Source organism: Monopterus albus, unplaced genomic scaffold (assembly GCF_001952655.1).
Source record: "Monopterus albus unplaced genomic scaffold, M_albus_1.0 scaffold4.1, whole genome shotgun sequence".
NCBI classification, from domain to species: domain Eukaryota; kingdom Metazoa; phylum Chordata; class Actinopteri; order Synbranchiformes; family Synbranchidae; genus Monopterus; species Monopterus albus.
Window position 1 is genome coordinate 6,314,002 of NW_018127884.1, and position 16,408 is coordinate 6,330,409.

Consider the following 16,408-nt stretch of genomic DNA (forward strand, 5'->3'; position numbering starts at 1 on the left):
TTATCACTCTTCTAATGTAAACCTAATATATTTAACTCATACTCGATATGAATGGGTATATATTTTGGGATTAGGACACACTTCTTGACTCAGAATTAGTACTTGTACTGTAGTGCAGGCACAGCACAAGTGATGACTCCCAGAGAGACTCAAATGGTGATTAAGTGAAGAGAGGAAAATGCATAAAGAGGAGAAAAACATGAAAAAAGTCAGTTGTCACAGGCCTGATATGTGGATTAATATTAATAAATGTGCTCAAAATATTTAAACATCACAAGATCCACATGTAGATGAAATGTAAAGCAATGTAAGGAACCACAAACTTTTACATGAATTAAAACAGCGTGTGCCACCGCTGATGAGGGCCTCTTGGTTCAGGTACTGGTGGAACAATGAAATACAACCCAGGAAGTACAGTGATTATCAGATGCCCAAACCCTGCACAGTGGTTTGTAATACTTACAGCCAGGATTTTACAACTCTGGAAAGTTGTTGTGGCTGCAATTATTTTATTTTTTGTAATGGCAATCACAAGATACAAACATAGTGTTCACATTAAAAGTGACCTACCAGAAATGTGCACTTGCATGTACTTGATTGGTTTACAGCAGTGCTTTGCTGAATGATGTTGCGTTGCAGCCAGGTTAAACATTTCTGCCAGACAACCCTACAATGTTCTGCCAGCACTGCCCACTGTGCCACCTTCCTGATTTTATTCAAATGAATGAGAGGGCTGCACTTGTTCACTCAGGGTTAAAGTCAGTTCAAATGCAGCCTTAGCTTGCTAAAAACTGTCACAACAGTAGAAAGATTAGATATTAAAATGTTTATCTCAACATTATCCAGCACTGTTTAAAGAAAAACAGGGGTAGTAATACTTGCAGTACTACAAGTACCGGCACTATAAATGTACTATAAATGGACCAAGCTGGAATCTAGCTAAATTCAAATCAATAGTTCTCACTGTAAAATAATGTCATGGCTAAATATGGTGGCTAGTATTCTTAGCTACGCCTTTTTTTGGTTTTACTAAATAAAACAATATCTTGAATTGACTGTGATGTTTATTTATTGATACTAAATTTCTAGGTACTGCACCTTTGGTGAAAGAAGTTCATGATCTTATAAGCAGCTGGGTCCCACAATGTTTTCATATTTGTGTCAGAGTTTTTGTGTATTATTTATATTCAGAATAAAGGGTTAGTACATAGTACTGTGTAATGAAAATACTTTTGCTAGGATGTAAGAAAAAAACAAAAGGCTGCATCATTTTATTAAACATCTAGTTGCTTGAACTTATAGTGGCATCTTCCTTTTGTCTTTATCAGCTTAATTTCAGGAGAAACACCCTTAAGTGTTATCACCTTACATAAAGATTTAATTACTGTGCTATTGGAGCAGCACTGAGACACTGAATCACTTGTTTCCTTTCATCCTTTTTGTTTGATTCCTGCTCTCGAAAACAAACCCTTGGATGAATGCCAAACAATAAATTAGGATCATCATTAGACACATCAAATCTAAATTACTATTCAATTAACAGGCCAGTCAACCTGAACTAATCAACCAATTAGGCTGTGCGTGTTCACAGAAAAGCTAACAAAAGCGCACCAGTCCCCTGGGAAAGCAATAAAACACAGCAGAAGAGTGACAGTGCAAATGAGGAGCTACTGGTTTATGAGGAAAGGAGAGGATCAGAAAGTGGCAGAGGGTAAACATGATACTGAGACATCACCATTCACCCCTGTCATTTCTAAGGAAATGAAACCTCATGTTATGGAAAATAATCAAAACTGAACAAGGGATAAAAGACACTCCTAAAAATACAAAACCTGTGAAACAAAAGAATTTATAATAACTTGAATAAAATTGGACTCTTAATGGCTATACTGTTTTCAAATTAAGGTTTGTGGCCAATATTTTTAATGCTAATGAGCTTTGATTAAAATTAAAGCATAATGTTCCTCTGATTACACCTTATGTTGTATGAAAGCATCAGCTGGCAGACTAAATAAAAACAGGGCGCAAAGACAAACTACTAAACTTTTGTGTGTTTTTACTTTAAGAAACTTCCATCAGGTAAAGCATTTCTTTGTTATGAGTGTCATGATACAGAACAAAATATAAGTTGCAAATCAGACAGAATTAGATGGTGTGAATCTTTGTGGGGGGGACACAATTTCACATTGTCCAGCTTTGAATGAAGCCCAGCTGGAAGCAGTCAGAAAATGTTTAACAAATAATTGTCAGAAAGTACAATGAGTTTGTTAGTGAAAACCTGTGCAATCCCATTCAGTGTGGCTGCTGGGATGTCTGTGTTGAACTTACCTCTGGGCTACAGGAGATCTAGTAGGCAGCACAGGCTGGTCAAGTGTCTTCTTCACACAGAGCAGAAAGCAACCTGAGAGGTAAACAAATGTACACATGACACTGATGAACATACACATATACGGAATAAAGCTGAACTGATAATGGGAGTTTTAAAACATCTGATAATTATCAGTCATTATTCATTGTTTTTTGACCAAGTAAAACACAAACTAACTTTAAAAAAGGAAACAAAGATACACACTGAGACATTACTACCCCTTCCAGTCATCGCATCTAAAGGTCTAAGTTCTGATAGCGCTCCAGTACAGGCCAAATGGGGTTGTGGGGAAGAGAGAACCATTATTGTACTAGTAAATGTCAGAACAACCCCATCTAATTGTGCCATTACTAATTCATGTTTATTAATGCAGTGATGTATGATGGCTCTACAGACAGGCCAAGCTTGTCTGTGCCTGTCATGTATAGCTTATTCTTTGCTGATGAGGGCTGCCGGGAGTGTGTTAGAGACTGGGTGAATGATGTGGTGCATGTGGGGCATATGGCACATGTAGTGACAGTGCCAAGTGGTGTGTGACTTTAACATGAAGGGAGAGGGGGTGTGGGAGTTGACTGATGGTGCTGGTGTCTTCTGCTGGCCCAGTGCCAGGGCCCCTGGTCCCTAGTGCCCCAGCCCCTCACTACCCCAGAGCCTCTGGGCAAGTAGCACAGTTATTGTTTTCACTGGCAAGCAATTAGCAGCACTTAAGATTTATTTAGTCATGCTCTAATGTGTGGTAATTAGCTTGGGGCCCAAACAAGCCCCTTCATCCCATCACCTTGTCGTTCGTATCAGAGCAATGCATCAGCAGGACACAGTGGGGGAATGTGAGGGAGGAAGCAGAAGGTACAGAGGGTGGGATTGTGGGGGGAGGTGGAGCAGCGCTAGCAGGATTACAAGAGCACCAGCCCAGCTCTGTGGATCAGCACTTTTTAAGAGATCTTCAGGGGCCTGTTGGCTGAACGCATAGCAGGAGGAAAGGGCAAATACAGCCCAGTTACACTTTTATAGAATGCTTTGTGGAAAAACACCCCTGACACACACCTCGGCCTGGCAGCTCAGTTTGTCATATGGCCCAGGGGGCTCCGCTGGCCTATCACATGACCACTGTAATGACCTTAAAGGGCAGTCTCCTCAACAAGCTCAGGCCACTCCCACTGGCTGGGCTACTCTTTGGAAAATGCAGCTTGGGTCACTACATAGCGTGTGATGCATTTTACCCTCAGGCTGGAATTTAAAAAGCACAACGTAGAAACCAGGCCAAAGAGATTATGCAAAAGCTGCCAAGCAGGGAAAACCAAAACAAAAAATGTCAGACAAATGCTTGTTTCTCTACTTTTGTTGGTCCATTATGCTTTTGGGAATTTACATCACTGAGGTGATGAAATGAAAGTGCCTGTTGTTTCATATGTTTGTTTTAGGTATCAGGGGCACCTCTATTGGGAGACAGAGTTTGTGTGATTTTACTGATTTATTCATTGTGCAATGGTTTCTTTCAGCAGTGTTTTTGTTATATATACATATATGCATCCTCAAGGCAGTGTGGACTCAGACGCCAGGTACAATGGTGGATGTCACATGCGTCAGCTATAGTTTGGTCCTCGGTACATTCACGCACCAGGAAGTAATGATCTTCTAACCACTTTGGTCAAAGCATGCATTAAATATTGCATTCAATGAACAAAGCCATGTTACCGCAGAATATTGGCGGAAAAAAAATTTAAAGGTTCAGCATAAGTTCATCCACTCCACTTTAATGACATCCCCACATCGCTATTGAAGCACATACAGAATAAAGCACAGCTGCACTTTCTGAATAATGATATATGGATGCTTTATTGAAGAGAATCAATGCATGGTCCATTATAGCTTACAGTATCTACTTCAAGAAAGCATTTGTTTTCATTGTAAAACACTGCAATGCAGAGTGTTACAGTAGTAGCTCACTGAATATATGTGAGGAGATGAAGGTCAACGGCAGGTTCAACTGCATATGCACATCTTATACATATGTATTAACAAAAGCCATCAATCTTTGCTGGTTGGAGGGGGTGGGAGAAATTTTGAATCACTAAATATTAAAAACAGCATGTGGAAGACCACATAGCTTTTATGCCTTAGATCAAAAAAACAACAAAAAAAACGCTGATCCAAGACATTAGAGTAGATGTTTTTGTGTTTTGTGATTAGATGCACTCTAATAATTGCAGAATTGGGCCTCCTCATGGAACTATTACCTAAAATTGTGATGCAGTCTGGAAGGGTGGTGCTAAAAATGAAATATCGCTTTCCATTTTATCTCCAGGGGCAGCGTGATGCTCTGAACCAATCAGAACCTCACGAGCCAACCCTTGACCTTTTTCATCTCAATATGACTACCATTATCTTGCAGAAAATTAGAAGCGTCTCACTATTGCTCAGCAGTGACAGGAGGTGCAGGTCATTTAAAGATAAATGCTTTAGTGTTCAAGATGCATGCAGTAATCACACAGCACCAACATGGAGCAAAGGAGAAACATGTCTGCTAAAGCCGTGCAGCTGCATGAGTGCACATGTGCACATATGAGGCTATGTGTAAATGGATTCATGTTGACTGTTTGGTGCTGGTGTAGTTCTGTGTTTGCCTACTAAACCTGTGTGTCAGTGTTGACCAAACAGGTTTCAGTGAATGCGTTTATATTGTAATGTGAGCACTGAAACTGGCAGCTTTAATGCACGATTCACAAAACAAATTTTGAGAGGAAATCCAGATGATGATACAGCCTTGATTTCAGTGGTCTCCATAGGAAACTGGATCGCTGCTTGCTGTCTTATAAACATGAGTAGTGCGAGGGATAATATCCTCCTCATAACAAAGCCATTAGGTATTCACGAATGTGAAAGGAGCTGATGTAGGACTGAAATGACATGACAACGTGATGCTGTGGGTGTGAAAACTAGCTGAGAATCTGTTAGCCTTTTTGTACACTCTCACACAGAGGTAGACACACAGCACGAGTACAAGTCAGTCACACATATAAATTTAAAATGATATATATTGGGACCAGTTCTGGGTTTCAGTCTTCCATGGAACAGTCTAAACTAAATTTTGAACATCAATATGTTTAAGCGCTAAAAACTAGTAGCTTTAACCTGTTATTATACTTATGTACAGATGTTTGATGAAACATTCACAATGAATCCTCCAATTACAGCTGTATTTTATTAGGTTTACAGAAATAAATGAATAACTGTCTAAAATGCAAACATTTCAAATGAGCTTATACTGAACCACTAAATTCACTGATAAAAAAAAAAAATCACCTTTTAACCTCTTACCCCCATTACAGTGTATACAGTTGCTTAGAAAAGAACAAGGTGAATACTGAATCCAACACTGTCAAAAACAAGTTTGAGATGTCAACATTTTTGTCTTTCTCTCATTTTGAAAAACCATGTTTGTGGTGTGCTAAATTTCTAAATATGTTCAATGAAAATACATAGAAGTACCAGGGTAGGCCTGTCACAGCGAGAGAATCCACACACACATACTGTACCGTGCAATCAAAACCAAACATGTTCCATTACTAATAAGTAGCTTGTTAGCATGTGGCCTTGCACTGCTAGGCATAACCTCTGCTCATCTGCTTTCTGATGTCCTACAATATGTGTTTCTGACAGTTCAGTATAAATTGAGAAATCAGAAGTTGATTTGAGAAAGAATCTGAAATTTTAATGAAAATGTAAAGATAATAATGTCAACTGTATAAAACTATTCCATTTTTATATACTGCCTAGCCCATAAAATAATTTACTTACTGGTGAAAGATGTTGATGAAATATTCACATTAGGGTGGCATGGTGGCATGGTGGTTAGTGCTGTCACCTCACAGCAAGAACGTTTCAGGTTCGAGCCCCAGCCGACCTGGCACCTTTCTGCACAGAGTTTGCATGTTCTCCCTCTGCCTGCCTGGGTTCTCTTCAGGTACTCCGGCTTCCTCCCACAGTCCAGAGACTCTAAATTGCCCATAGGAGAAAGTGTGTGTGTGTGTAGTTGTCTGTCTCTTTGTCAGCCCTGTGATAGACTGGTGACCTGTCCAGTGTGTACCCCACCCAATGTCAGCTAGGATTGGCTCCAGCCCCCCCACAACCCTCTTCAGGATAAGCAGTATAGATAATGGATGGATATTCACATTAACTGAATTTAACCACAAACTTTGCTGACACTCCCACATGTTTTGTTGCAGGCACCTGGTCCACAAAGTAGTCCAATAAATCTAAGAGTATGTATGACAATGGCTACAGAATGTCATCTATGTTGCTCTTGGCTTCTCTTAAAAGTAGTAAACAACCAGAACTGCATAATATTCAGGAATGAAAAGACATATTTAACATGGGTAGATATAAGAATAACCTTGGAGTGTAGTTATTTATTCTGAATCCAATTTTAACTGTTACACTGAAATGTATCAGATACATTGATACGCATCTTGGAGTAGAAGCAAGATTTGGAAAACTAAGGTAAAGTTTGCAGTTGCCATCTTTGAACTGCTCAAAATTAAAAGACAAACACACTTTCAGTAGCAAACTGCGGTAACTGTCTAAAGCTCAGTTTGATTTGGGTTTAACTCTGAAATCACGAGTAGGGCCCCTTCACAATTTATTCTTATAATCATTGCAAAATTTGTGTCAGAACTAAATGATACAAATCTCTATGGCTCTCATATTTTTATAGTTTCACCCACCTTAACAATGTCAAAATGCATAATAACCATTAGGTTAAATGTGTACTACTAGGGGTAAGAATGACCCTGACCATGAAGGACTTGCAAATGTCGCAAAATAGCAGGAAATTAGCAGTTCTATCCAACATATGTCAACAGTAAGATATGCTTCTAAAATAAATGAATATATTGCAATTTGTGTTCTTTTTTCATTTCCAACATTAGTTATAATCTGTTATGATGCATGCATAATGTTGCAGAGGGTCACAGGACAGTCCTGCTTTAAATGTGATATTTCCATGATTGGTTCACTCTCTCCACTTCCTGTTCATTGTGTACAAGCAAACTCCATTGTCTGTGGGTAGATTCTACTCAGCCCTCAGAGGGGCCATCCCCAGGGAGCACTGCATCTTTTATTAATCAGGGGCACTGCGCCACAGCCCCGGTTATCTAATTTAGCCACCCGCCTTAGATACAACTATGTTGGGCTTAGTGGAAAGAAGGGACAGGGGTGTGGGGGTGCATTTGGGTGCAGATTGATGGGGGTTGGGGTGCTTTTTCGTTTTTCCATATTGTGGGTGACGCGTGGGTGTGTGAGGGGCCACGGATGGGGGCTGTGAGGGACTGGGAGTGGAGGAAACAGAGTGGAGGTAGCGACTTATCAGACACCTCGTCACCAAGTTTTAGGACTGAATCACAATACAGCAAATTACCTTTTGCTGACAAGAAAAAATGACCATGGCCCCCATATAGAAAAAAATAGGATTGTCAAGAAGAGGTGACACATTGATTGCTTAGTATGCGCATCCACAAGGCTGGGGTTCAGAGGCGCCCTCCCTATATATATGTAGAAGAGGTGCAGCAGTGCACGGCACAGCCATGAGGGGGAATGAGAAATTGAAATGCCATGTTACATTGGAGTTCCTTCCTCAGCCAATTTCTTTACCATAGCCCAGTCTAACCCATATTAGGCTACCATATCATAGTACAGCTGGTTGTGTTATGGTGAATATCCATGTAACTGCATGTGCCAACCGTCACTAAAGAGAAGACAATCTGGTGTTCACTAACTAACCTGGAATGTGCTCAGGTATACCGCACATGCAACGTACTCATTTAAACATAGGACATAAGGACCAGGTAACCCAAATAACATACACAAGTGTAACCCAGTCTCTAGGTGTTTTATACCTCCCTTCTGATTGTCTCCCCTCCCCCTTCTCTGTCATCTGTGTCATAGCTCTGATGAATCAGTGTCGCTGGTGTTGAGAGCACTTACTGTCAACCCTGGTGCCCTGGGCTATAGCACTGATGGACACAAACTATAAAATATCAGGTCCCTGGGGAGACATCACTCAAACAACTGCCCCACAGCCCCAGGGGGGTGTGATCTGGTCAGTGTGCATTCGTGTGTATGTGTTTGTTTGTGTTTCAGGACCCGCTAGTATGCTCTAGTACGTGCAAACATGTGGACCGGTTCACCATTTGCATGAGAAAGCAGAAAAAGGGAAGCTAATGGCACAGAAGAATATATTTCTCATGTCTGTGCATAAGTACCTTCTTGTTTCATAAACTTTGTGTTTAATAGACTGAGAAGGAATAGAAAATATAATATGTTATACTGAGCTTTCTGAACTTTTCCATTGCTGTGACACAGTCAGAACTATGACCCTCCCGTAGTCCTACCAAGCACCTCAACAAAATTCCATAGCTCTCAGCCCCCCCTGACAAGTGTATAGGAAAAACCCAAATGAATCAATCCATAAAATCAATGTCTCTGTCTGAGGACATGTCCCGTATCAGATAAGTAGTCAGGCACAGGGAGGGTGTGAAGAGTCTAGTCAGTTAGAACTGGAAGAAGGAGAGAAGAAAAGTCAGGAAGATGGGGGAGAACAAGCTTTCCAGCCCAATGAATGAAACCCCCCCATCCTCCATAGGTCACTGGGCTGCTATTCCCTTCTTTCAATTCTGCAAGGTCAAGGCTTTTCCTGTCAGTGTATACCTTATGTTCAAGCATGTGTACAATGGCAGATCTGCACAATACAAGAAACACACCAAAGTTCGCATTCTCATATTTTGTTAAATAAGACATTCTAAGAAAAACACAAATTTACACAGATGAACTTGTCTGTTAACATGCTTTTACCGTATTTCCAGTTATTGACTATTCATTTGCACCGTCTGAAGTCTGTGGCTGTATTAACAATCCTCTTTTGAGATTCAAGGACAAAGGCATTAAGAGGAAAAGGAAGCAAGGTACAGACAAGTGTACTGTTGCCCTATATGAGAGAGACACATACGAGGCTCATGTTGCATTGTAATATTATACATTACTCTCTTAGTCTATTAGTGGCAGAGCTAAAGGACTTCTTGAGTGGCTTAGAGGAGCACATGAATGCAAACATATAAAATCAAAAACAAATCACAGATTGCTGTTTGTCTTCATTTGTCCTGTTTATTTTTTGTTTCTAAGAGCTCACTCTCCTAATGGAAGAGACATGGGGCCTGCCATAAGAAGTGTATGATCAAAACCAGTTATCCTTAGTGCTTGGCAGGTAAATGACAGAAGCCAACAAAGACATCTTAGTTTGATCAAATACATTTAAAGGTAGATATAAGTACTCAACAACCAATAAATTACAATCGAGTTTTGTTTATGGACTCTAATTTTCTTGAGCCTGACCAATAGTCACAGTTCCACATTTTAATATACCAATATTGATGTTTAAGAGCACAAAGTGCCCCTCACATGATTTGATTTAGATAAAAAAGCACCACCTCTTATGCAAATAAGTCTTAATGGAGTACTTTACTGTTGTCTTCTGATCTAGTAAGGTAAAGCAGGAAGTGGCAGTTTCCAAAATAAAGGAAACTATTCAGTATATAATACGCAAAAGGCCAATGTTACTACAGACAGTCTCAATAAATGCTACTTACTACTGAAGAGATGGGGATGATTTCACAGGAGAGGAAGGGCTTGCAGACCCCCTGTAAAGTCACTTAAGTTAAGCACTAGTCTGCCAGGCCTGCTGCCACACAGTACAGTAAAACTCATGTATAATTTGTGATGATTGTAATGCCATCTCCACTTCATGATTATGTGATATTCTTCACCTCCGCCACAGCCAATGAGGCCAAGAGCTGGCACTCTTAATGAGGTGCCTCAGAGTTCAGCTTAGGGGAAGGAGAGGTGGGAAGACTGGTGGAAGGAAAGAAATGAAAGATGAGGACAAGGTGTGTAGCGTTATCCACCTAATAAACCCTAACCCTAATGTTAAGCATGTTTTCTGAATTATTACCTCAATAAATTATTTTATTGTCTGTGCTGAGCTGAAAGCCAAAGATTTTGAAATCTGTTGAAAGTTTAAGGTCACACACCAGACTGCACCACTCACTCTAACGAGACATAGTCACAATAAAAACAGCAAAAGCAAAGTCATTAAGGCCTTGTTCAGTGATACAGACCCCTAAAACACTTGTTAAGGGAAGCGTGGCATCCTAGTTTTGCTGAGGATTATGTCCACGAGGGAGATCTCATGAGAGAACCCTTCAGACTCATTTTCAGCAAAGTGAATTGCTATGCTCTTTTGGCTGGTCTAGATGTTATGAATAAGTAAATAACAACATTTTTCCAGTCATTTAATCTCTGAGCACTGCAATTAGTAAATCTGTAGTTTGTGCTGCCTTTTTTCTGCCCTTATTATTGTTATTGAAATGTCATGCTCTTATTTAGCTCAAGGATGAATAATAAATAAGCTATAATTACTGTCTTGAATGAGCTGATGGCTTGGCTGGGTCAGTGGTAAAGGAAGAACCCCCCATCTCCTTTCTCTCTCTCTCCCTCTCCCCTTTCTTCTCCTTCTCTCTCTTTAATTGGATCTTGTAATTAGTTTCTCTGATGGATCTGGGAGGTCTGAGGCATCCTCTACAGCGTTCATTAGTGTTCTTGGAGGAGGGTGCAGCTTTTTAAAAGCGCTGCCTGCTCTGTCCCTCACATGTCATAGCACTAGATATGATTCTGCTCAAATACAATAAGAGCGCCATTTCCAGCCTGGGTCAGGTTAGCTATATACCTCCAAAACAAAGCAGCTCAGCACCATGGGCCTTGAGGGAAATGTTATGGCAGCTGCTGTATAATACTCATGGAAATGGACTTTTTTTATCATCATTAATCTCTTACAGAAAATTGTTGTGCTCCAGCTAAGACAAGCACACACTGTACATAAAAACCCCACGAAATGATGTTTAGTATAGTGAGAGATTATGTGACTCTTATTTCTCAATAAATAAAAAAAACTATCAAACACATCTAGAGAGCATATGGCTGCCGGTAGCAGCATGATCTGAAATCTGAAGTAAAATGTCCTTTAGCTTACTATTAGGCAACTGACGAGCCTCCAGAAATTCATTTTTGAGATGCACATATGTACAGTGCACACGCACGCACACACACACACACACACACACACACGCACACACACAATATTCAGACTTATACTATACAACCCCCCTCTAGCACCCCAACACCATTTCCCCTTTTTCCTCTCCACCCTCCACTGGCCAGGCTACACTAGACATCTCTCCCTAATCAGCAGCCTCGTCTCGCACAGACTGGTTGCCATAGTAATATGCCGGCTGGTCGACATGGCAACCACTCTGAGGTCCACTATTAAATGAAGAAGAGTGGAGGAAGGGATAGGGAGAATGGAGTTGGGATGAGAGAGAGAGAGAGAGAGGGAGAGAGGGAGAATATGAGAGAAAGCAAGAGACAGAGAGAGATTGTCTAAGATGGGGGAAGGGGTGTCAGGGGTGGGGTGGCAGTGGGCATAGAAAAATGAAAAAGGGGGAAAAAAGCATAGAAAACTGAGTGCAAGGAGAGGGAGAAGGAAAAGGAGGGGCCGCTGGAGGAGATAGAGAGCATCAGTAGTGCTGTTGGAGATACCAATTGCCTTGTATGGCATTAAAAGCTTCTGATACGTCTTGCAACAATGCCATTAACCTAATGCATGACGTCATTTACTTAATACTTTACACTTATAAATTTATACACATGAAAAATGCATGTGCAGCTGGTCCCAATCTGAATAAAGGATCATAAACTGATATCACATTTTAAGAGCTACTTACAATGTAAATGTCAATCTACATGACACGTACCTAATAAAAATGAAACAAAGAATTGACTATTTCTGATGTATAACAGGTTTATGGACTGCAGACCCAGTCAGTGAAGGCATGTGCAAAGTTTATGTTAGAATAAGACTTGTCCTTTGATTTGAATTTCTCTAGGAACCAAACCAGGCAGGTCTTTTTAATCACCAGTGAAACATTCCCTTTTAAAATGTTATTTTTGGGGAGCCTCCCTAAATGTTTAACTCTCATGCATTAAAAACATTTGGCAACTCCCTCTCCTGCCACTTGATATATCAGATGGGATGGACTATACAAAATGTGTCCCTAATTTCAGACTACAGCACAGGCCTGACAGTTTCTGCAGCCAATCTTTCATTGTGCCATCAGTGGTGCACCCCTTCCAAACTGAAGTGAAAATTCACCAGGGCACACATATCTCCATGTGTCTCTAGTGTGATCTACCATGATCACAAAAAAAACTTTCTCTTCCTGTCTTTCTCTTCTCATTTTTTATTTGCACCTCACCTATATCTTGGTGTCTCCTGCTACCACTGCGCTTTTCCCCCTTTTTATCACAGTCCCTCTTCTTTCTCTGTGACTGGATCTCTCTGTCTTGCTTTCCCTGAATGTCTGATTCTTTAATGAATGAAATGCCATTCCATCAAAATGCCACCACAGCAGTGACACAAAATAGCATTTGTTGCCTTGTGTGCAAAATTCCTTTATGAATTGGAGCCCTCTCTTTTTCCCTGGAGCGTCTTATGAAAGATAGCTAATTGCATGTCCACATTGTGCCATCAGTGCCTGCTTCCCTAGCGCACCATTCAGAGGCAATTAAAGTGAGCTTAAACAGAGTAAGAAAGTGCGTCATCCTCTTAATGCAATTAAGGAAGTGTGCACACAAACATGCAATAATACTCTGAAACTCAAAACAGGAACACATAGAATGAACACAGGAAAAAAAAGGCAAGCGGAAAGGTTCATTTGTCAGGCAGTGCAAGCTTGTGGCTTGGCTTCATCATATGTGATAGTATCTTTCATAATCTAGGCTCCACGACTAAACTAGGTTGTGGTAAGGTTTTAAAACACAAACAAAAGCCCAAACCAATGTCCATTTAAATAAATTACAACCATTTCACTTTTGGTTACTTGAAAATGCTCTTCATAAGATACAACGGTTGCTTTTTAGTCCCAACACATTCAAGTTTGACTTTTAAATACCAATCATGCATTAAAATATTAGCTTTTTTCACATTTATACTGGTATAATAACAACCTTAAAACATACATGCAAACAGACAGGCTAAGTTACAAGGTTAAATGGTCAGACACACAACATTCAAGCCCAAGCCTTTGACATTCAGTATGTGATTACAAGCACTAGAGGATCAGCTGAAATCAAGCAAGACTTTATTACAATACTGCATATTTAAACTAATATGAGAAGTCAACAGCCGCTTGTTCAAGGGTAATTTTGCACCTGCAGATGCCTTGTTAGCTGAGTGTAAGCCTTACATCCACCTATCCCTTCTTATTTTGGAAGCAGAGAAATTTAATTTGAGTTAAGGTGACAAAGTAATTTTACAGTGCCTACTTATACAGGCTAGGTAACAGCTTGGAAAAACTTTCACTTGTTTCTCTCACTTTAGCACTGTGTGTGGTAGCCTCATCTCGACAAGATCTTCATTATTATTTTGTGGGACAAACAACCATAGTCAACACAGGCAAGAACAGACTACAAGCTGCCCAGTCTATTGAGGAGGTTAAACAATCAAACACTACACCACACTTTTTAATATGAATACTGTATACTGAAAATGACAGCACTGTCAGTACCCTATGTACAGGTACTTAACACTACATAGACTACTACATTACTCTGTTCACTCTCTCATATACACACTAACATGAATGAATAAGCACATTCATGGAAGTAGCTGAATGGGCTTTACAAGCAACATGCACACAGTATCTTTTGTTCGACATGAATGCTCCTTAATAATTATTGATCTGCTCATTGTGCTTTATTATTCACCCAACTAAAGTTTCTCCCAAGTTTCAAGTCAGTGAACTTGACTTGAAGTTCAATCTGCCAATGAGTCACCATTAGACAGACTACACAGTACGCAAATGACAGTGGAAGCATTCACACAAACATACAGTAGTCGAACTGCCAAAAATGATCATAGCTGGGGTTTATTTCCTATTTATACTTTATATTTGTTAAATCACAGTCTGCAAAGTAATACTCTTTTCATATTTTTCTTTGACCTTTTCCATCTTGTCTTTTGTCAACCAAACACTGTATATGCTTTTTGTCCACGTGCATGTTAAGTTCACACACACACACACACACACACACACACACACACACACACATACAATGTAGTGAAGCCAATTAGGGTATTTTTACCTTTTCAAAATTTAATAAAATATCTTTTGTGCAACACAATTTCATGATCTCATTCAACATAAGAAAGGTTTCAAGATTTGTAGATGATTTTGTGTTCAATTAAATCTATATAAAAGTCCCCTTCAGAGATCTGCCACTTTTCTTACAAGCTGAAAGTAAGGTAAGCCTCACACTCTGATGCAGATGTGCAATTACTGACCCAGACCCATAGACAACTAAAATTTAAGGTTATAGGCTGTAAAATCAAGAAGATTCAGGTTTACAGTTTTTCAAAAACTCAAAATTGGCTGTGGGCTCTCGTATTAAGTGGAAAATATCAATGTATTGTTACATTATGCTACCCTTTCAAATGCATCACAGAATGAATATCCACAGTAGATTATACTGATTCACCTGCTATAATAACAAAATGTTAGCAAAGGTCTGTGACTGTGTCCTGTTTCTTAATTCTCAGATATACCTTTCATCCTAGATTAAAATATCAGATGGACACCAGAACACAAAATGAGCAGTGCTGTCCTCCTACATTTAGATGCTACGCCCACCCAGCGCCATGCATTATGGCAGCAAAAGCATCTGTTCTGCAGGACTACAGATGTTTATTTGTACTGTCAGGGAGCAAGGCTTGGCAGTGGCTCTCCGTGGTAGGGGGCAGGCTGCCGTTATAACGGTGCAGTACATGGACAGACTCTCACTGTGACCCTAGGGGCGCTTACAGCTCTCTTCAATTAGTATCCAGCAGAGCCTCCCCAAGCACACTCTTCTCCTCATGCAATTAAAAACAGGCCAATTTATTAGACCCCAGAGTTTGTTTCCACTAGTAGGACCCCATGAGTTTACTCTCCTTTGCCTCTCAAATCCTTACATTCACTGACCTCTTCTCTGTGGGATATGTTTCATTAAAATCATCTCTGCAAATATTAAAAAGAAATCTATGATGTATTTTTGAGTAAATTGTTAATTAATGCTAGCTTGTAGATTGATGATGCAAAGGATCTGGCATATTGATACTGATTTCCCATTCTCTTCTCCTGAAACACACAGTGAAGAAAAGGAAGAGGAAGAGATAAGAATAAGGAAGAAGAGGGTGGATTTGATCTTGAACAGCACCTACTGTATATGTACTGTAAATATATATGATATGATGAATGAAAACATCAAGTAATTGCAGGTATGCTTTTGTACAGGGACGCACAGCTTAACTGGTTAATTATGGCAGTTCTTTTGAACAAACCTGGATATAATTATCCCAAGATAGATGAAGAATTATTCAGCTACAATTCACTGCAGTTTGCTTATGGCTGCACTCTTTTGTAGTCCTGGACAAGCCGGTCTCTATACTGCAGGGCATCCTGAACAGAACTAAATCTGAATTCACCACAGTCCCACTGTTAACACTGCTGGGTACACCTAATTATTTTATAATTTAGCCACAACATAGCAGAGTCACAGCTTAAGCACAAGTGATTGACAATGTCCTAAGAACATGCTAAGAAAAAAAGACTGAAAGGTTTATAAAGGTCCGAATACATCTGCAGCCAGATGTAAAGGCAAATGTTGCTTTAAAGGGTTTTGTGACAGTACTACAGTATACGTGTGTACCCTCTAAGGTGGTAACATATTATCAGAAATCCTTAACTCTTGAGTTTTGGACACACTTTCTTTCCAAGTCATTATACTGCAGAACAGCAAATTACAAAATGTCACAGACAGAAGATAGAGATATTTACAATCCTGTATTACATATCAAAATTGAAGTATGCATTTTATGAGGTGCAGAGCTGCATCTAA

At 39.9% G+C, this 16,408-nt stretch overlaps 1 protein-coding gene across 1 annotated transcript in view; it reads right to left on the minus strand.

Moving 5' to 3' along the window:
- zfhx3b (zinc finger homeobox 3b) overlaps nt 1-16,408 on the minus strand; it is a 232,069-nt gene that overhangs the window by 169,633 nt on the left and 46,028 nt on the right. Inside the window, exon 3 of the mRNA XM_020607491.1 lies at nt 2,329-2,401. The gene's annotated coding sequence lies outside the window, so the exon portion shown is untranslated. The remainder of the gene's footprint in view (nt 1-2,328; nt 2,402-16,408) is intronic.